Here is a 23,213-nt window from a genome sequence, read left to right on the forward strand (position 1 = left end):
AGATTGTTTTGGCTATTAGGGTATTTTGTGGTTCCATATAAATTTTAGGACTATTTCTTCTAGTTCTGTGAAAAATGTCATGGGTATTTTAATAGGGATTGCATTAAATCTGTAGATTGCTTTGGGTAGTATGAACATTTTAACAATATTAATTCTTCCAATTCACAAACATGGGATATCGTTCCATTTCTTGGTATCATCTTCAATTTCCTTCATCAGTGTTTAATAGTTTTCAGCTTATAGGTCTTTCATTTCCTTGGTTAAGTTTATTCTTAGGTATTTTATTCTTTCTGGTGTGATTTTGAATGGGATTGCTTTTTCTTTCTGATAGTTCATTATCAGTGTATAGAAGAGCCATAGATTTCTGTATATTAATCTTGTATCCTGCAAATTTACTGAATTCATTTATTAGTTCCAATAGTTTTTTGGTGGAGATGTTAAGGTTTTCTATATATAGTATCATGTCATCTGCAAATAGTGAGTTTTACTTCTCTCCTTCCAATTTGGGTGTCTTTTATTTCTTTTTCTTGTCTGATTCCTGTGGTTAGTCCTTCTAATACTATGTTAAATGGAAGTGGTGAGAGTAGGCATTCTTGTCTTGTTCCTGATTTTAGAGGAAAAGCTTTCAGCTTTTCACCATTGAGTATGATATTTACTATGGGTTTGTCTTATATGGTCTTAATTATGTTGAGATACGTTCCCTCTGTACCAACTTTGATGAGAGTTTTTATAATAAATGGATGCTGAATTTTGTCAAATGCTTTTTCTGTGTATATTGAAATGATCATGTAATTTGTATCCTTCCTTTTGTTAATGTGGTGTATCACACTGATTTGCAGATACTGAAGCATCCTTGCATCCCTGGAATAAGTCCTGCTTGATCATAGTATACGGTCCTCTTTATATATTGTTGAATTTGGGGTTTTTTTGTTTTTTTTAATTTTTAAATTTAATTTTACTTATTTTTTTATACAGCTGGTTCTTATTAGTCATCAATTTTATACACATCAGTGTATACATGTCAATCCCAATCACCAATTCATCACACCACCATCCCCACCCCCCACCCCCGCGGCTTCCCCCCCTTGGTGTCCATATGTTTGTTCTCTACATCTGTCCCTCAACTTCTGCCCTGCAAACTGGTTCATCTGTACCATTTTTCTAGGTTCCACATATATGCGTTAATATACGATATTTGTTTTTCTCTTTCTGACTTACTTCACTTTGTATGACAGTCTCTAGATCCATCCGCATCTCAACAAATGACCCAATTTCGTTCCTTTTTATGGCTGAGTAATATTCCATTGTATATATGTACCACTTCTTCTTTATCCATTCATCTGTCGATGGGCATTTAGGTTGCTTCCATGACCTGGCTATTGTAAATAGTGCTGCAATGAACATTGGGTTGCATGAGTCTTTTTGAATTACAGTTTTCTCTGGGTAGATGCCCAGTAGTGGGATTGCTGGATCATATGGTAATTCTCTTTTTAGTTTTTTAAGGAACCTCCATACTGTTCTCCATAGTGGCTGTATCAATTTACATTCCAACCAACAGTGCAAGAGGGTTCCCTTTTCTCCACACCCTCTCCAGCATTTGTTGTTTATAGATTATTATAGATTTTCTGATGATGCCCATTCTAACTGGTGTGAGGTGATACCTCATTGTAGTTTTGATTTGCATTTCTCTAGTAATTAGTGATGTTGAGCAGCTTTTCATGTGCTTCCTGGCCATCTGTATGTCTTTTTTGGAGAAATGTCTATTTAGGTCTTCTGCCCATTTTTTGATTGGGTTTTTGTTTTTTTAATATTGAGCTGCATGAGCTGTTTATATTTTTTTCCTTTTTATATATTGTTGAATTTGGTTTGCTAAGATTTGTTGAGGATTTTGCATCTATATTCATCGAAGATATTGGCCTATAATTTTCTTTTTTTGCTGTGTTTTTGTCTGGTTTTGGTATGAGGGTAATGGTGGCCTTGTAGAATGAATTTAGGAGTGTTCCCGCCTCTTCAATTTTTTGGAACAGTTTGAGAAGGATAGGAATTGGGTCTTCTTTATATATTTGGTAGAATTCTCCTGTGAAGCCATCCGGTCTTGGACTTTTGTTTGATGGAATTTTTTGGTTACTGATTCAATTTCACTACTAGTGATTGGCCTGTTCAGATTATCTATTTCTTCCTGATTCTGTCTTTGAAGATTATATTTTTCTAGAAATCTATCCATTTCTTCTAGGTTGTCCAATCTGTTGGCATATAGCTGTTCATAATATTCTCTTATGATTTTTTGTGTCTCTGTGATATCAGTTGTAATTTCTCCTCTTTCCTTTCTTATTTAGTTTGTGTCCTGTCTCTTTTTTCCATGGTGATCCTAGTAAAGGCTTATCAACTTTATCTTTTCAAAAAAAAAAAGCTCTTGGTTTCTTTGATTTTTTAAAAAAATAAATTTATTTATTTATTTATGGCTGTGTTGGGTCTTCGTTTCTGTGCACGGGCTTTCTCTAGTTGCGGCGAGCAGGGTCTGCTCTTCGTTGTGGTGTGCAGGCTTCTCATTGCAGTGGCCCCTCTTGTTGTGGAGCACAGGCTCTAGGCATGCGAGCTTCAGTAGTTGTGGCACGTGGGCTCAGTAGTTGTGGCTCGTGGGCTATAGGGTGCAGGCTCAGTAGTTGTGGCACACAGACTTAGTAGCTCTGCGGCGTGTGGGATCTTCCCCAGACCAGAGATCGAACCTGTATCCCCTGATTGGCAGGCAGATTCTTAACCACTGCGCCACCAGGGAAGTCCTCTTTGATCTTTTGTATTTTTTTTTGTTTCAATTTTATCTATTTCCTCTCTGATCTTTATTATTTCTGTCCTGTTGACTGTGGGCTTTGTTTGTTCTTCTTTTTCTAATTCCTTTAGATGTTAGGTTAGATTGTTTATTTGAGAATTTTCCTGTTTCTTGAGGTAGACCTGTATTGCAATAAATTTCCCAGTTGGAACTACTTTTGCTTCATCTCATAGATTTTTGGAAAGTTGTGTTTTTATTTTCATATGTCTCGAGGTATTTTCTGATTTCCTCTTTGATGTTTTCATTGACCCATTGGCTTTTTACTGGCATGTTATTTATTCTCCAAGTGTTTGTGTTTTTCCCATTTTCCTTCCTATAAATGATTTCTAGTTTCATACCATTGTGGTTGGGAAAAATGCTTGATATAATTTCTATTCTTTTAAATGTGTTGAGACTTGTTTTATAGGCTATTCTGCAGCTCTGTCTTGTTTTGTAAATCTATCCTAGAGAACGTTCCATGTGTACTTGAAAATAATGTGTATTCTGCTGTTTTTGGATGGAATGTCTTCAATTTATCTATTACGTTCAACTGGTCTAATGTGTCATGTAAGACCACTATTTCCTTGTTGATTTTCTGTCTGGATGATTTGTAATTGATGTAAAGGGGGTGTCAGTTTCTCCCTTTATGTCTATTTATATTTACTTTATATATTTAGGTGCTTCTATAATAGGTATGTATATGTTAACAAATGTTATATCTTCTTCTGTTGATCCTTTTATCATTACTTAATGCCTTACTTTGTCTTTTGTTATTGTCTTTTGTTGTAAAGTCTATTTTGTCTTATATGACTATTGCTACCCCAGCTTTCTTGTCATTTCCATTTGCATGAAATATCTTTTTCCAACCCCTCACTTTCTGTCTGTGTGTGTCTTTAGCTCTAAAGTGAGTCTCTTTTAAGCAGCATATATATGGGTCTTCTTTTTTTTTTTAATCCAGTCTGCCATCCTATGGCTTTGGATTGAAGCATTTAATCCACTGGCATACATTTAAAGTGATTATTGTTGTATATGTACTTATTGCCATTTTGTCATTTGTTTCCTGGTTGGTTTTGTAGTTCTTCTGTGTTCTCCTCTTCTCCTTTTAGTTTCTTCCCTTTTGGTTTGATAATTTTCTTTAGTGGTATGCTTATGTTTCTTTCTCTCTAGTTTTTGTGAATCTATTGTAGGTTTTTGATTTGTAGTTACCATGGGGTTCATATATGTTGACCTAAAACTACATCTGCTTGTTATAAATGGATAGTCATTTATGTTCAAACACATTCAAAAGATCTATATCTTTTACTCCTCTCCCCCAACATTTTGTGTTTTTGATGTCATATTTTACATCTTCATTCTTATCCCTTAACTGTTTAATGTAGTTTTAGTTGATTTTACAATTTTTGTCTTTTAATCATTTAACTAGCTTATTTAAGTGGTTGATCAACAGACTTTACTATATATTTGCTTTTACTAGTGGGATTTTTCCTTTCCTAAAAATTCCTACTTTGTGTAGCCTTTTCTTTTCCACTTAGAAAAAAAACCTTTAACATTTCTTTTAGGGTTGGTTTAGTATTGATTAACTCTTTACTTTTTTGCTTGTCTGAGAAGTTCTTTATATCTCCTTTAATTCTGAAAGATAACCTTGCAGGATAGAGTATCCTAGGTTGCAGGATATTTTTCCTTTCAACACTTTACATATATCATACCATTCCCTTCTGGCCTGCAAAGTTTCTGCAGAAAAATCAGCTGACAGACTTATGGGGGTTCCCCTGTATGTGACTCTTTTTTTTTTTTTTTTCCTTGCTGCTTTTAAAATTCTCTCTTTAACTTTTGCCATTTTAATTATGTCTTGGTGTGGTCTCTTTGGGTGCATCTGTTTTGGACTCTCTGTGCTTCCTGTATGTGGATATCTGTTTCTGTCTTCAAGTTCAGGAAGTTTTCAGCCATAACTTCAACAAATACATTTTTAATCCTTTTTCTTTCTGTCTTCTCTTTCTGGGACCTCTATAATCCGAATATTAGTATAGTTGCTGTTGTCCTAGAGGTCCCTTAAACTATTCTCATTCTTAAATTTATTTTCCTTTTTGCTGTTCTGATTGGGTGATTTTCATTATTCTATCTTCCAGACCACTTATGTGTTCTTCTGTATCACCTAGTCTGTTGTTAATTCCTCCTAGTGTGTTTTTCATTTCAGTTATTGTATTCTTTAGCTCTGACTGGTTCTTTCTATTATTTTCTAGTTCCTTGTTAAAATGCTCACTGTGTTCATCTATTCTTCTCCCTAATTCAGTTAGCATTCTTATTACTAATGCTCTGAACTCTTTATCTGATAATTATTTATCTCAGGTTCATTTTTGTTTTTTCAGGGTTCTTTTCCTTGTTCTTTCACTTGAAACAAATTCCTCTCTCTTCTCATTTTGCTGAACTTTCTCTGTCTCTATGAAAGTAGGTGAAACAGTTACCTATTGTGGTCTTGAAGGGGTGTCCTTGTGTGAGAGCTTTCCTATGCAGTCTATGTGTGCCCAGTGGCTTTGGTGGGAGAGCTAAATCTGATGTGAGCATAGGCCACATCTTCCCCCAGGGTGTGCTGGCAGTTATCACCTTGGTGGCAGGTGGGGCTGGAGATGGAAGGGCTAGAGTCAGTGCCAGGTGTGAGCTTCTCCTATGCTCAGTGACCATAACTGCCCCATGGGGGCAGGGACAGGTCCCAAGGTGCTAGAGCAGAAGCCCTGAGATTGAGGTCTGAGCTGGTTCTGTTCCCTCTAAATGTGAGTTCTCACCTCTCCCAACATGGTCACCTTTGCCCCAGTGGGGAGCAGTGCTGAAGCAAGAGGGGCTGGAACTGGTGCCCTGTGTGGGCTGGGGTGCTCACTGGTGTGAGCCCAGTACACCAGTCAGAGTTCCAGACTGCTCCCAAAATGCTGCCTCTGTGAGTGCCAGCAATGGCTTTCCCCACCCTGTTCAGATGCAGTACCAGGTCCAAGTTGACTGTGTCCCCATGAAGTGCACACTCTCCTTGGCAATGGCAAACTTCACCCTAGTGTGGAGCTGCCCCAGAACAAGAGAGGACAGTGTGGGTGTTCAGTGTGGGCCAGAATGTGAACTGGGGTGGTCTTGACACACAAATCAAGAGTTTCAGACAGCTCCCAATCTGCTGCCTTTTTGAATGCCAGTAATGGCAGCCACCATCTCATTCAGATGCAGTGTCAGGTCTGAGCTGGCTCCGTACCCCACAACTGCACACTCTCCTTGGCAGCTACAACCTTTGTCCTAGTGGGGAGCTGCACTGGAGCTAGAGGACCCAGAGCAGGTGCTTTGCATGGGCTGGGGCACATTCTGGGGCAGTCACAGGAATCCAGCCAGAATACCGGGAAGTTTCAATCTGTTTCCTCCACCTTGTTTCTGGGAGTAAGCAAGTTTGTGCAGCTCTTTACTAGTGGAGTCTAGGTTTCTTACAGCCCTCCTGTTAGTCCCCCTGGTTTCCAAACCAGCTAAGGGGATTCATCTTCCCAGTGTCAGACCCCAGAGGTAGGGTACTCAATATGTAGTTCAAACTACTCACTCTTCTAGGAGGATCTCTGAGCCCATGATATCCCTCTCCTCTTCTGTGTCCCCTCCTAGGGATGCAGATCCCAACCTGATCTCTTCTCTTCCCTTCTTACCTGACTCCGTGTGGACCTTTCTTTATAACCTTGGTGATATTAAGAGTCTTTTCTGCCAGTCTCCAGTTTGTTGTCAGTGAGAATTACTCCACATGTAGATGTATTTTTGATGTGTTCGTAGCAAGGAGGTGAGTTCCGCATCCCCCTACTCCACCACCTTGATCTCCTCCAAAGCTGTAACTCTGTCTGGATTAGCACCTTAACATATGTTCATATAAGACCCCAGTTAAAGAGGTGAATTCAACTGATTTGCAAGTCAGCAATCAACAAGAACAAATGCTGGTTTTATAGCTATCTCAATCCTAGGGCTATAAGAATTTCTTTTAATAATTCACAGTTTGGGTTTCAGTTCATATTTTAAAATGAGAATCTAGAGATTTCCACTTGTTGATCGTATCAACTGAAGCAGCTAACTTCAGCACACAGCTCTTGAATTCCTCATACCCCTCATATTGTTCTATGGCAACAACAGTTAGGACAAGACCTAACCTAATATGGACAAGACCTCCATGGTCTTGTCTTCAATGCCCACCTTAGTCCTAATATTCACAGGCATTCATTTCTTTTTTAAAAATATTTATTTATTTGGCTATGCCGGACCTTAGTTATGGCACGCGGGATCCTCGTTGCGGCATGCAAGGTCTTCATTGTGGCATGCAGGATCTTTTTAGTTGTGGCATGTGGGATCTTTAGTTGCGGCATGCAGGATCTTTTAGTTGCAGCATGCAGGCTCTTAGTTGCAGCCTGCGAGATCTAGTTCCCTGACCAGGGATTGAACCTGGGCCCCCTGAATGGGGAGCATGGAATCTTAACCACTAGACCACCAGGGAAGTCCCCACAGACACTAATTTCTTTAGCTGTTTCACTGTAACAGGCCATGGGCTTCCAGCATCCCATCTATCTTCAAACATAATGAGTCTGCATAACTAGAGTCTCCTCATTTCCCTAAGAGTCTGTTGTCTGTAATCAGCTCCTCATACAAGTCTCTGTACACTTCAGGGGTCATAACTGCAAGCTACCAACTCTAGGTAGCTTAAACAGAATGGAATTTGTTGGAAGGATGCCAAATAGCTCACAAAATCTATGGGAAAGTTAAAAACCAAACTCAAGAAACAGAAGCCAAAAGAGGCTGGAAACAGATAACTCAGCCAAGGACCTCTGTTGGAACAGTCTGGTTAGAATGCTGGCAGAACTTGGCCAAGACCTGTTAAAGGAAGAGTCTAGGCAGAATGCTTCCAGTGACACTGCTACCACCAGGCATTCTCCTCCTGGGTTATTGACATCACCACTCTCTCTGTAAATAACTTGCCAGTCCCTGTACCTTTGCATCACTCCTGGATTCAATGTCAGAATCTCACTGGGTAAACCTCAGTTATATGCTGATGCCTTTCCTATTTAGAAGAAGGAAGATCTTCCCTTCTTCAGTTTCCATACTGGGAAAAGCATTCATATGCTAGGTAACCAAAACACACACACACACACACACACACACACACACACATCCAGGCCATCATACTTGGATTTATTTCTGGACTTCCTATTCTATTTTATTGGCTGTTTATTTTGTTGCCACTACGATATTGTTTCAATTTCAGCCATTTTATAATTTCTTTTAAAATCTGATCATTCAAATCCCCTTCCCTCTCATAAGTTTAAAAATTTTTTTCTTTGCTCTTCTTAGCTTCATTTTTCTCAATGAATTTCAGAACTCTTTTATCAAGATTCCAAGAATATCTAATTAGAATTTTGATTGGAATTTTATTATATTTATGAATACTTTGAGGGAATAATTTATAATTTTTCCAGTGTTGAACCTTCTTATCCAAGAACATGGTATAGCTCTCTATTTAAGCCTTCTTTTAAACTCTTGGTTAGTTATATAGTTGTCTTCATGTAGATTTGGCACATTTCTTAAACTTATGTGTTTGTTGTTAGAGTAAATGGAATTTGCTCCATTTTGTTTTCCGTTAAAAGAGTGTCAAGGCCCTCTTTTTGGCCCAAGCAAAATCTTAACATCTCATAACCTTACTAAGCAAATAGTTCTAAGATTACTAAGCTATATTAATCATAATTGAGCTAAATTCTTCCTAGGTTTATCCAGTTTCCATTATAGAATTAAATCTTATACTTTGTAGTATAAATTTGAGTTTGAAAGTTAAAAGTAAGGAATGTCCATTTATTCACATAATTTTGGTGTTCTATTGTCAAAATATTCAGAAGATTGTCAAAGGAAATGGAAAAACCAATTGCTCTCTTTGGTAAACATGGTGTGAATCACTCATAAAAGAGGGACATCCTAACATGTTCTTTCCACTATGGATGCCAAATCTGATAAAACAGAATGAACGACCAGATTGGACAGATAGCAAAATTCTGAGTAAAAGAAATTACATTAACTGTGTGCCTGGTGCAGGATTTCTTATCCAGTCCCTGCTCAATCTAATACAACCCAGGCCTTAGCCATGACTTAAGGAGTCACTGGAGAGAGTTAAGAAAACATTTGGAAGACCTTTGAAGCCTTCTGAGGACTGGTCAGAGATGACCTTCAGCATCACCCAGTCACTGAGGAACTCCTGCTGCCAATTCATTCTTGGTAACTGAGACATTAGGAACTCTACTCAGTACTCTGTAATGACGGATATGGGAAAAGAATCTAAAAAAGTGTGGATATAGGTATATGTATAACTGAATCACTTTGCTGTACTGCAGAAATTAACACAACATTGTAAATCAACTATACTCCAATAAAATTTTTTTTAAAAAACATATACTTCAAAAAAAAAAGAAAAAGGAATGTCTTTCAGGGGAGTAGGTTCAGAAAAAAAAATCAGAATTGGATAAATTGGAAGACAGTGGCCACTGTACTAGTACTACAGTACCCCCTAGTGGACACAAAGAAACATGGTCTTGTTTATGCCAAGAATGACCCCAGTCTCTTCCACAGGCATTTAAAATCTGGAGGGGCCTTAGTGATCAAGTAGGTCAACATCCCTAGCTCCAGAAAAGGAAACTGAGGAACAAAAAAGAAATGATTGGCCCAAGTTTACATAGCCAACCCAAGGCTAAAGTCCAAGATTCTTAACTCTCACTTTTCTTCCTTTCCCCTCCCCTTTCTTTCTTCCTTCTTTTTTCAACATGTACCATGCACCTATTATGAAGCAGAGTGCTAAGAATGCAAATATAAAAAATATTTAGTCTTTGCCTTCAAGTCTAGTTTTCTTTCAAGCCTACTTCTTTTAACACGTTTCAGAGAATGAATTTGCAGAGAATGACCAAACAACCATGTAGGCGAAGGTTCTCAATCATCCACAAATTGACTCACAATGTGATTAACTATTGAGACTAGACTGGAAAACACATTTGCAAATGTGGAATGTGCCCGTGACCAGGTTCAGACCATTTCATGAAGAGAGAAGACTTTACAGATTTATAACTGAATTCTATTGCAAAAAATGGCAATAGAATATTGAAGGTTTTATGTGTGCCCAGCACCTAATCCCAAACATTATCATTTGAGTGCACTCCACTGAGCAAATACTTATTGAGGACCTATGTGCAAGGCATGTACTAAACACCAGGTTTAGTATGGTAAAGAAAACAGATATGGTCCTATGGTTTCTGCTGTCATAAAGCTTACAGTCTCCTATGTGTGTGTGTGTGTGTGTGTGTGTGTGTGTGTGTGTGTGTGTGTGTGTGTAATTCTCTAAATCCCAGGAAAACTGTTTTCCCCATTTCACTTTGGGAAGTCTTATTTTGATATTATGGAAATCAGGTAGTATGCAAACATTTTCTAAAATTACTCTGCCTCCACCATAAGGGAAATAAATAATAAAGATTTAGGAACAGATAGGACTGGAATTGAATCCCAGTCCCACCATTTACAAGCTATTTGACAAACTGATTCACTTCTCTAAGCCCCAGTTGCTTCTATAAAATGAAAATAATATTTATCCTTTGGGAGAGATGATGTTTTATCATTATCCTTATTAATTCCTAAACAAAGACATTACTTCTTGAGTCAAAAGCATGAATTATATATTCTTTTTCCTAAAGTTCAGATAAATTATCAAAAGAGAAGCATTAATATTGTTCTCTCAGTTTCACAAAGAATGTCATTTTCCAGGATTAATACAGGAAAATATTCATGACCATTGACATTTTAATTAAAAAAAAAAGATAAAATCCTCTAACAATGGCTGCTATTACAAAAGCATTTCTTAATTTTTAAAAATTTATTTATTTTGTTTTATTTATTTTTGGCTGCATTGGGTCTTTATTGCTGTGCACAGGTTTTCCCTAGCTGTGGCAGGCACACGGGCCTCTCATTGCGGTGGCTTCTCTTGTTGCGGAACACGGGCCCTAGGCGCACAGGCTTCAGTAGTTGGGGCTCTCGAGCTCTAGAGCATAGGCTCAGTAGTTGTGGCGCACTGGCTTAGTTGCTCCGTGGCATGTGGGATCCTCTGGGACCTGGGCTCGAACCCATGTTCCCTGCCTTGGCAGGCAGATTCTTAACCACTGTGCCACCAGGAAAGCCCCTGCAAAAGCATTTCTAAAAGCTATTTTCTTCCATGGGTGAACATGGCCTTGCTCCACAGAAACAAAGCCTGTTATCTCAGTTATGATGAATAAACCTGGTATGACCATTGTTTAAAGGATTTTTTAGTATATTGTATCTTAACTTACCACTCCACCTATTTAATGGTTTGTCAAAGGCAAGAATCATGTTTTACTTTCACTATCCTCCCTGCCCAATGGTACCTTGCATAGATTTAGAGCATGCTAAATGTGTGCTAAGTAAAAAGACTATATCTTATTATTTGCTATTTGATAAGTAAGCTGAGAGAGAAAATCTGGCCTACGTTATAGGTACACTTACTTTGTCATACCTGCAAGTAGCAATTATCAAACAAATTCCATTCCTATAACATTCCTTCTAGAGGAATGGAGGACTGGTATGTTTGCACATGGCATACATGCAGCAGGCCAACTTCCTTTCCCTGTTGTAATATTTCCTAAAGCTTGCTCCACACAGCACCGGTCCTATGAAAAGCCCAGGGTTTCAAGATCCAATAAGTTTGGGAAACTTTGCCCAGCACTTTCCTCTCTTGCAAGTTCACAGTGCACATTGGTAAACTAAAGACTGTTAGAAGTCCTGGCTGTAATAAGGAAAACTGTTTAAAATGGTTTTACCTAGCATTCCCTAAATTTATTTGACCAGTGTTTCACCTATAAACATTCTGCAGAACTAAGAGCTTCTGTGGAACACACTGACTTCAGGAAACTGCCCCTGAGTCTTCAAAGGACCTCTTTATCTTGTTAACACACACACACACACACACACACACACACACACACACACACACACACACACACACACACACACACGCGCCTGCCATTTCATCTACAAATCTTGCAGGACTGAGAATATGAGCATTTCCAGCAACATCTTAACTATGGAGAAATTACACCACTTTGGAGGTCCCAGATAGTTAACACAATTTAACTTTATTTATGTAAGAAGAGTTCAATTTGAATACAGGAAATGGCTCCGCAGGAATGCCTGTCATAAACACCGGTAACAGATATCCAAATTCTGTTTTGTATCTGGGAGAGACGGAGAGAGAGGGGGAAAAACACAAAATTATCACCAGCAAATCTCCCTGATGTTTCTTACAGTTTTCTACAAATCAGTATACAGTGTCCATTTTCCCATAACTCCGTCCTGGGACTTCCAGTTTATTTTTCCAGTTTATGAGTGTTTCTCATTCTCTTCTCTAGATGGCAGCACAGATGAAAAAATGCCAGAAAACCTCAGAGCAGACTGGCCTCAACCACAGCAAACAGCTCTCAACAGCCTGCCCCCAGCTCACCCTTCCTTTTCATAAAAAAATAAACACAGAACCTGAGGTATGATGGTTGACATTTAATTTTTTCAAATAGATTTAATCAGGTATATGAGGATGGAAAGAATTAATGACAAAGTGATATCAGTGAGTGAGGAAACTGACTACTTAGCAGCGTCTCTCCCATGCTAGTTGTGTTTTCTGTATCTTAAAGTTAATATCATCAATGTGCAGGTCATGCATCCTGCCATATAAGGATATAAGCATCATTACACTGGGCATGTGAAACAGCCAAACTCCAAGCCACTTGGTTTGCTATAAGTATTGGATTCATTTAAGATACATAATGCTAATTTACTGATTCTTTTGTCAACCAATGCTTTGAATGTGCTGTAAAGTGATTGCCATGTCACCAGATGCTGCACAAGCTTAGAGCTTAGGAAGTTAGCATGAAGGGAACAGTACATTAAAAGGTGAAAGTTACAGTTACTTCAATAAGGCAAGAAAAAAAGGAGTGGAATGGACTTAGAAGATCTTTATATCAAAGCCCCACTGGGATTTTCTTAAAACCACCCTTTTCCTGGGGTCATTGAATCTCTTTATTAAACAATAAAATGGGGTCTACCAGCAAGATGTTCACTAAAAAATCTGCTGACAGAGAGAATGTAAGGAAGATGAAGACCTCAACTTGTGGCATTTCAAGGGTTCAGGAGTACTCCAAAGAACACTAAATTGTTCATGTGTAGTGAACTGGACAGACACTAAAATGCAACCTGTGCCTTTTAAACAAACAAAAAAACTCACCATGGAGAGTGAAAATAAATATAGTGTGTAAATAAACCAACCTGAGGCCAAGAGTGCATTGTGGTTCATATTTAAGAAAAAATCGATTTGCAGTGATCAGACTCCTTTATAAATTTTTTCTTTCTCCTTTTCTTTTTCCCAAATATTGACATATTTTATTATTCAATATCAACAATTACATTGTTTTTTTGGAATTATTGATATTTATTTAATTTATTTTTTTATACAGCAGGTTCTTATTAGTTATCCATTTTATATATATTACTGTATTTATGTCTTTTCTAGGTTCCACATATATGCGTTAATATACAATATTTGTTTTTCTCTTTCTGACTTACTTCAATCTGTATGATAGTCTCTAGATCCATCCACATCTCTACAAATGACCCAGTATTGTTCCTTTTTATGGCTGAGTAATATTCCATTGTATATATGTACCGCTTCTTCTTTATCCATTCATCTGTCAATGGGCATTTAGGTTGCTTCCATGACCTGGCTATTGTAAATAGTGCTGCAATGAATATTGGGGTGAATGTGTCTTTTTGAATTATGGTTTTCTCAGGGTATATGCCCAGTAGTGGGATTGCTGGGCCATATGGTAATTCTATTTTTAGTTTTTTAAGGAACCTCCATACTGTTCTCCATAGTGGCTGCATCAATTTACTTTCCCACCAGCAGTGCAAGAGGGTTCCCTTTTCTCCACACCCTCTCCAGCATTTGTTGTTTGCAGATTTTCTGATGATGCCTATTCTAACTGGTGTGAGGTAATACCTCATTGTACTTTTTTTTTTTTTTTTTGTGGTACACGGGCCTCTCACTGTTGTGGCCTCTCTTGTTGCAGAGCACAGTCTCCGGACGCACAGGCTCACTGGCCATGGCTCACGGGCCCAGCCACTCAGTGGCATGTGGGATCTTCCCGGACTGGGGCATGAACCCGTGTCCCCTGCATCAGCGGCAGACTCTCAACCACCGCGCCACCAGGGAAGCCCCCTCATTGTACTTTTGATTTGCATTTCTCTAATAATTAGTGATGTTGAGCAGCTTTTCATGTGCTTCCTGGCCATCTGTATGTCTTCTTTGGAGAAATGTCTATTTAGGTCTTCTGCCCATTTTTTGATTGGGTTGTTTATTTTTTTAATATTGAGCTGCATGAGCTGTTTATATACTTTGGAGATTAATCCTTTGTTCATTCATTTGCAAATATTTTCTCCCATTCTGCGGGTTGTCTTTTCATCTTGTTTGAACTTTCCTTTGCTTTGCAAAAACTTTTAAGTTTCATTAGGTCCCATTTGTTTATTTTTGTTTTTATTTCCATTACGCTAGGAGGTGGATCAAAAAAGACCTTGCTGTGATTTATGTCAAAGATTGTTCTTCCTATGTTTTCCTCTAAGAGTTTTATAGTGTCCGGTCTTTAATCCATTTTGAGTTTATTTTTGTGTACGGTGTTAGGGAGTGTTCTAATTTCATTCTTTTACATGTAGCTGTCCAGTTTTCCCTGCACCATTTATTGAAAAGGCTGTCTTTCCTCTACTGTATATTCTTGCCACCTTTGTCATATATTAGGTGACCATAGGTGCATGGGTTTATCTCTGGGCTTTCTGTTCTGTACTATTGATCTATATTTCTGTTTTTGTGCCAGTACCATACTATCTTGATTACTGTAGTTTTGTAATATAGTCTGGAGTCTGGGAGCCTGATTCCTCCACCTCCGTTTTTCTTTCTCAAGGTTGCTTTGGCCATTCGGGGTCTTTTGTGTTTCCATAAAATTGTAAAATTTTTTGTTCTAATTCCGTGAAGAATGCCATTGGTAATTTGATAGGGATTGCATTGTATCTGTAGAATGCTTTGGGTAATATAGTCATTTTCACAATATGGATTCTTCCAATCCAGGAACATGGTATATTTCTCCATCTGTTTGTGTCATCTTTGATTTCTTTCATCAGTGTTTTATAGTTTATTGAGTACAGGTCTTTTGCTTTCTTAAGTAGGTTTATTCCTAGGTATTTTATTCTTTTTGTTGCAGTGGTAAATGGGATTGTTTCCTTAATTTCTCTTTTCAATCTTTCGTTGTTAGTGCATAGGAATGCAAGAGATTTCTGTGCATTAATTTTGTGTCCTGCAACTTTAGCAAATTCATTGATTAGCTCTAGTAGTTTTCTGGTGACATCTTTAGGATTTTTGATGTATAGTGTCATGTCATCTGCAAAGAGTGACAGTGTTACTTCTTCTTTTCCAATTTGTATTCCTTTTATTTCTTTTTCTTCTCTGATTGCCGTGACTAGGACTTCCAAAACTATGCTGAATAATAGTGGTGAGAGTGGACATCCTTGTCTTGTTCCTGATCTTAGAGGAAATGCTTTCAGTTTTTCACCATTGAAAATGATGTTTGCTGTGGGTCTATCGTATATGGCCTCTATTATGTTGAGGTAGGTTCCCTCTATGCCCACTTTCTGGAGAGTTTTTATCATAAATGGGTGTTGAATTTTGTCAAAAGCTCTTCCTGCATCTATTGAGATGATCATATGGTTTCTGTTCTTCAATTTGTTAATATGGTGTATCACATTGATTGATTTGCGTATATTGAAGAATCCTTGCATCCCTGGGATAAATCCCACTTGATCATTGTGTATGATCCTTTCAGTGTGTTGTTGGATTCTGTTTGCTAGTATTTTGTTGAGGATTTTTGCATCTATATTCATCAGTGATATTGGTCTGTAATTTTCTGTTTTGTGTAGTATCAGGTATTAGGGTGGTTTTGGTATCAGGGTGATGGTGGCCTCATAGAATGAGTTTGGGAGTGTTCCTTCCTCTGCAGTTTTTTGGAAGAGTTTGAGAAGGATGGGTGTTAGCTCTTCTCTAAATGTTTGATAGAATTCACCTGTGTAGCCATATCTGGTCCTGGACTATTGTTTGTTGGAAGATTTTTAATCAGAGTTTCAATTTCATTACTTGTGATTGGTGTGCTCATATTTTCTATTTCTTCCTGGTTCAGTCTTGGAAGGTTACACCTTTCTAAGAATTTGTCCATTTCTTCCAGGTTGTCCATTTTATTGGCATAGAGTTGTTTGTAGTAGTCTCTTAGGATGCTTTGTATTTCTGCAGTGTCTGTGGTAACTTCTCCTTTTTCATTTCTAATTTTATTGATTTGAGTCCTCTCCCTCTTTTTCTTGATGAGTCTGGCTAATTGTTGATCAATATTGTTTATCTTCTCAAAGAACCAGCTTTTAGTTTAATTGATCTTTGCTATTGTCTTCTTTGTTTCTATTTCATTTATTTCTGCTCTTATCTTTATGATTTCTTTCCTTCTACTAACGTTGGGTTTTGTTTGTTCTTCTTTCTCTAGTTCCTTTAGGTGTAAAGGAATTTGTTGTTTATTTGTTGCTATTTGTTGCTTATTTGAGATTTTTCTTGTTTCTTGAAGTAGGCTTGTATTGCTATAAACTTCCCTCTTAGAACTGCTTTTGCTGCATCCTACAGGTTTTGGATCGTCGTGTTTTCATTGTAATTTGTCTCTAGGTATTTTTTGTTTTCCTCTTTGATTTCTTCAGTGATCTCTTGGCTACTTAGTAACATCTTGTTTAGCCTCCATGTGTTTGTGTTTTTTACATTTTTTCCTTGTAATTGATTTCTAATCTCATAGTATTGTGGTCAGAAAAGATGCTTGATACGATTTCAATTTTCTTAAATTTACTGAGGCTTTATCTGTGACCCAAGATGTGATCTATCCTGGAGAATGTTCCATGTGCACTTGAGAAGAAAGTGTAATCTGCTGTTTTTGGATGGAATGTCCTATAAATATCAATTAAATCTATCTGGTCTATTGTGTCATTTAAAGCTTGTGTTTCCTTATTAATTTTCTTTTGGATGATCTGTCCATTGGTGTAAGTGAGGTGTTAAAGTCCCCCACTATTATTGTGTTACTTTCGATTTCCTCTTTTATAGCTATTAGCAGTTGCCTTATGTATTGAGGTGCTCCTATGTTGGGTGCATATATATTTATAATTGTTATATCTTCTTATTGGATTGATCCCTTGATCATTATGTAATGTCCTTCCTTGTCCCTTGTAGCATTCTTTATTTTAAAGTCTATTTTATCTGATATGAATATTGCTACTTCAGCTTTCTTTTGAATTCCATTTGCATGGAATATCTTTTTCCATCCCCTCACTTTCAGTCTGTATGTGTCCCTAGGTCTGAAGTGGGTCTCTTGTAGACAGCATATATATGGGTCTTGTTTCTGTATCCATTCAGCAAGCCTGTGTCTTTTGGTTGGAGCATTTAATCCATTCACATTTAAGGTAATTATCGATATGTATGTTCCTATTACCATTTTCTTAATTGTTATGGGTTTGTTTTTGTAGGTCCTTTTCTTCTCTTGTGTTTCCCACTTAGAGAAGTTCCTTTAGCATTTGTTGTAGAGCTGGTTTGGTGGTGCTGAATTCTCTTAGTTTTTTCTTGTCTGTAAAGGTTTTAATTTCTCCATCAAATCTGAATGAGATCCTTGCTGGGTAGAGTAATATTGGTTGTAGGTTTTTCCCTTTCATCACTTTACATATGTCATGCCACTCCCTTCTTTAACCTTATGGGAGTTCCTTTGTATGTTATTTGTTGTTTTTCCCTTGTTGCTTTCAATAATTTTTCTTTGTCTTTAATTTTTGTCTGTTTGATTACTATGTGTCTCGCCATGTTTCTCCTTGGGTTTATGCTGCCTGGGACTCTCTGCGCTTCCTGGACTTGGGTGGCTATTTCCTTTCCCATGTTAGGGAAGTTTTTGACTATAATGTCTTCAAATATTTTCTCAGGTCCTTTCTCTCTCTCTCTTCTCCTTCTGGGACCCCTATAATGCAAATGTTGTCCCAGAGGTCTCTTAGGCTGTCTTCATTGCTTTACATTCTTTTTTCTCTATTGTGTTCTGCAGCTGTGAATTCCACCATTCTGTCTTCAAGGTCACTTATCTGTTCTTCTGCCTCAGTTATTCTGCTATTGATTCCTTCTAGTGTAGTTTTCATTTCAGTTATTGTATTGTTCATCTCTGTTTGTTTGTTCTTTAATTCTTCTAGGTGTTTGTTCTTTAATTCTTCTAGGTCTTTGTTAAACATTTCTTGCAGCTTCTCGATCTTTGCCTCCATTCTTTTTCCGAAGTCCTTGATCATCTTCACTATCTTCACTATCATTATTATCTATCATCTATCATCTATCTATCATCTGTCATTATCACTATCATCATCTTCACTATCATTATTCTGAATTCTCTTTCTGGAAGGTTTCTTTTTTTTTTCTTTTTTTTTTTTGCGGTATGCAGGCCTCTCACTGCTGCAGCCCCTCCCATTGCAGAGCACAGGCTCTGGACGCGCAGGCTCAGCGGCCATGGCTCACTGGCCCAGACGCTCCGCGGCATGTGGGATCTTCCCGGACCAGGGCACAAACCCGTGTCCCCTGCATTGGCAGGCGGACTCTCAACCACTGCGCCACCAGGGAAGCCCTCTGGAAGGTTTCTTATCTCCACTTCATTTAGTTGTTTTTCTGGGGTTTTATCTTGTTCCTTCATCTGGTACATAGCGCTCTGCCTTTTCATCTTGTCTATCTTTCTGTGAATGTGATTTTTCTTCCACAGACTGCAGGACTGTAGTTCTTCCTGCTTCTGCTCTCTGCCCTCTGGTGGGTGAGGCTATCTAAGAGGCTTGTGCAAGTTTCCTGATGGGAGGGACTGGTGGTGGGTAGAGCTGGCTGTTGCTCTGGTGTACAGAGCTCAGTAAAACTTTAATCCACTTGTCTGCTGATGGGTGGGGCTGGGTTCCCTCCCTGTTGGTTGTTTGGCCTGAGGCAACCCAACACTGGAGCCTGCAGGCTCTTTGATGGGGCTAATGGCAGACTCTGGGAGGGCTCACGCCAAGGAGTACTTCCCAGAACTTCTGCTGCCAGTGTCCTTGTCCTCATGGTGAGCCACAGCCACCCCCCTCCTCTGCAGAAGACCCTCCAACACTAGCAGGTAGGTCTGGTTCAGTCTCCTTTGGGGTCACTGCTCCTTCCCCTGGGTCCCGATGCACACACTACTTTGTGTGTGCCCTCCAAGAGTGAAGTCTCTGTGTGTGTGTGTGTGTGTGTGTGTGTGTGTGTGTGTGTGTGTCCCCCGCCTCCGTCCTGTCGAAGTCCTGCAATTAAATCCCGTTAGGTTTCACAGTCTGATTCTCTAGGAATCCCTCCTCCCATTGCTGGACCCTCAGGTTGGGAAGCTTGACGTGGGGCTCAGAACCTTCACTCCAGTGGGTGGACTTCTCTGGTATAAGTGTTCTCCAGTTTGTGAGTCACCCACCCAGCAATTATGAGATTTGATTTTATTGTGATTGCGCCCCTCCTACCTTCTCATTGTGGCTTCTCCTTTGTGTTTGGATGTGGGGTATCTTTTTTGGTGAGTTCCAGTGTCTTCCTGTCGATTATTGTTCAGCAGTTGTGATTCTGGTGTTCTCGCAAGAGGGAGTGAGTGCACATCCTTCTACTCCACCAACTTGAACAAATCTTTTTTTTTTTTTTTTTCTTTAATGAAAGCAACCATTCTAGGAAATTACTCTAAACACCATATCTTTCCTTGAAGGAGTACTCTTTGATACTCCTTGGGTTGAAATTAGTTAGTGCTATGATGAGTCAGGCTATCTGCTTTTCCCAAAACATCTCCAGGTGCTCTAAGGTTACTGAATGCTTTTCCTTGGGCTCTAAGTTTAGAAACAAAACCAAGCCCTAAAATGAACAGGCATAGAGGCACTGAGACAGTGCAGAATATGAGGGAGTGAAGAAAGCTGGGATGTTGAGTATCACCCAGCCACCGGCTTACATAGGTCACAAGGGTCATACCATCCCAAACCATCCAGAACTGCCAACCAGCAGCCCTCAACTCTAGCCTTTTCCTGGAGTCAAGACCCAACTCATTCCTTCCAGAAACCCATGAATCTTGGAGGTGTGACACACCCAGAACAAAGCTGAATCCCGAGAGGTCTGACCTATTAATTCTCCTGCATCAATGCAGCTGCCAAACCACCATCCCTCAGACCCCTGATATCCCTGATGTGTGCCCAAGAGAGAGCCCCTTTCAATGAGTTATCCTCTTAGGAACGCTCATCCTTATACCTGACTCTGTTCCACTCCTCCCTTTTCTCCTTCATTTTTCCTCTGTGACTCCTGGAATCCGATTGCATCATCAACAAAGCCCCAGATACCCCCATCCTCTGCCCTTAGAAAGCTGGCTTTACCCCAGGCACAGTACTTCCTCTGCAGCTCTCACAAGTGGAGGCTGCCGGGTTAGGTCCTTTCTGTCATACACACCCATTTCCATGGGTCTCAGTTCTCTGTCCTCTGAGACCCAGGCAACATAGCCATTATGCCACACTCTCTACTCCAGCTGTCATCTTCTGACTGGCTGGTCATACCCTTTATTTATTGAAGTCATTGGCAATTGGCCCACAGTATTCCTTTGCATTCCAAATTCTGCCAATAATCTGGCCCATTTGGTATGTCCATGAGGCTTTTTTTTTTTTTTTTTGTGGTACGCGGGCCCCTCACTGCCACGGCCTCTCCCGCTGCAGAGCACAGGCTCCGGACGCGTAGGCCCACTGGCCACGGCTCACGGGCCCAGCCTCTCCGCGGCATGCGGGATCCTCCCGGACCGGGGCACAAACCCGCGTCCCCTGCATCGGCAGGCGGACTCCCAACCACTGCGCCACCAGGGAAGCCCCATGAGGCATTCTTGACCTCTCAGTTCCTTGATTCCATCTCCAATTACGTTTTCCATTCTGTTTCAATCACTCAATCCCATGGTCATTCCCAGACTTTGTCATCGAGAAACCACAGCACCGGGAATTCCCTGGTGGTCCAGTGGTTACGACTTGGTGCTTTCACTGCCATGGCCGGGGTTCGATCCCTGGTCAGGGAACTAAGATCCCTGCAAGCCGTCCAGCGCAGCAAAAGAAAAAGAAAGAAACCACAACACCTCTGAACCTATGACTTTCTATTCCTCCAATTCTTCTCACTTGGTTATTGTCACTCTATCAGTTTTCCAAAAGTAGAATCCTTCTGGTTTTTTTCTATCTCCTTATTTATCATCCACTAGCTGTCTACTTTTCCTTCTCTACCCAGGAAGGACCATGCTTCATACCATTAGCCTTTGACCAGTGTCCTCAACTCTGTTGCTCCATTACTCTTCTGTTTCATCTGCCTGACAAGACTTAGAACATATACCTTGAATCCAGTTGTCTGCTTTGACCATTCCTTTGGGCTGCTGGACACTGCTGGAGAAAGCCACATACTCACATAGATGCCCTAAATTCATATTCGGCAACATCAGGTGGGACTTTGGTGTGGCCTGTGATCCTATCACATTCCCCTGACCTGCTTACTCTTTCTTTCTGAGTCCCCAGAGGGGCTATGTCAAGAATTCTCCTCTCTCCAAACCTCCATGCCTGCCCTCTCTACATTCTCTGTTTGTGATTTTATTTCCCACTTCTCAAGGTGAGGGGAAATAAAAGTTATCAGATGTGAGCAGCCTCAGTTTTCCATGGCAACCTATAAACTTACTTGCATCTTTACCCATCCTGCTTCTTATTATAAAAAAGGTTCTCCTCCCCATCTAAGGCCGATCTCTTGACCTGTGCCCTGGATCCCATCTTCTCCTGACTTCTCATTGACCTCACTCTCAGTTATTCCTTCTCACTCTTATCTTTATAGTCAACCTCTTCCTCCATATTGGCTCCTTCCTTCTCAGGTTAAAAAAAGCCGCATTCCCCTCCATCCACAGCCCTCTCTTCTCCTTGCCAGCTAAACTTCTTGTGGAAGTTGTCTCTACTCACTTTATAAAAATCACTTTCTCCAAGATAAGCAGTGATCTCCATGCATCTATATTGGCTCCTTCCTTCTCAGGTTAAAAAAAGCCGCATTCCCCTCCATCCACAGCCCTCTCTTCCCCTTGCCAGCTAAACTTCTTGTAGAAGTTGTCTCTACTCACTTTATAAAAATCACTTTCTCCAAGATAAGCAGTGATCTCCATGCATCTAAATTCAAGGGACACTTTTCATTTCTCTCTTTATTTGACCTTAAGCGGCCTCTGGCATGTCCTCCTTCTGGATACTTTCTCTTTCCTGGGCATCTATGGCACTATCTACATGCTCCTAGATATGATTATCTACACCAGACCTTTCTCTTGAGCTTCAGACCCAGATAGCTACCTTTTAGTCAGCCCCACCTATAAGTTCCATGGGCATCTTAAACTTAACTAATTTCTTCTTCAAACCCGTATCGCCTCCTAAATTTCCCCTGAGTGGAAAGCACTACCTCGGACTCATTTATGCAGCCAGGAATTTGTGTATCATCCTGACTACTTTCTTTCTATCATCTCTTATGTCCAACTGTGTCACCATGAACTCTTGATTCTATTTCCCTTATGCTTTCGCTTATCTCCTTCCTCTCTGCCACCATCATGCCTCACCTAACCCTGTTGTCTCTGTTTTTATTCTTCCTCTCAAACCATTCCCCACACAGTAGCCATGTGATTGTAACAAGCAAGGAATTTCACAGATACAAGAATCTCCAAACACTCAGGTATGCAAAAATGCAACATTTTTTCCTAGAGTCAATTTAATGTCTGAATCTGAACCTCCAGCCTTCTTCCTGGCAACTTAATCTAGATTCTCTCAAGTAAATTCACTGATTTGGCAGAAACTGAGATTATATAAGTATTTCAGTTTAGAATTCAATTTCAGACCTTCTTTCCCCTCTTCCTGCCTCTTACTCTTGGGTCTCCTTGGGTTGACTACCCAAGGGAAGTGGAGAAGGGGATGGTGGTTCATGTCTGATTGGCTGCATATGGCGATGGAGTGGGAACTACCCATTTAGTCTCATCTGGGGTGGTCCTCATGCTGGCGCCAGCTGCTAACGCTGCTGTTTTCTAGCCTCTCCACATGAGCAGGGCCCCCTGTGCCCTCTAGGTTTTGGACCCTGCTGGCTCTGATGGGTGGTGATGGGTTGGCTGGGTACACATGCAGGTCCCATGTAGCTTCACCTCTCAAAGGGTCAGCCACTTTCCGGCAACCCCAGCAGGCAATCCAGGAACGT

General features: G+C 39.8%; 1 protein-coding gene across 1 annotated transcript in view; it reads left to right on the forward strand.

The window, feature by feature from the left end:
* The window catches only part of NFE2L2 (NFE2 like bZIP transcription factor 2), a 183,834-nt gene that overhangs the window by 59,214 nt on the left and 101,407 nt on the right, over positions 1-23,213 (forward strand). The window contains exon 3 of the mRNA XM_082658473.1: positions 12,247-12,375. The gene's annotated coding sequence lies outside the window, so the exon portion shown is untranslated. The remainder of the gene's footprint in view (positions 1-12,246; positions 12,376-23,213) is intronic.

Source organism: Grampus griseus (assembly GCF_964374135.1).
Source record: "Grampus griseus genome assembly, chromosome: 7".
Taxonomy (NCBI): Eukaryota; Metazoa; Chordata; class Mammalia; order Artiodactyla; family Delphinidae; genus Grampus; species Grampus griseus.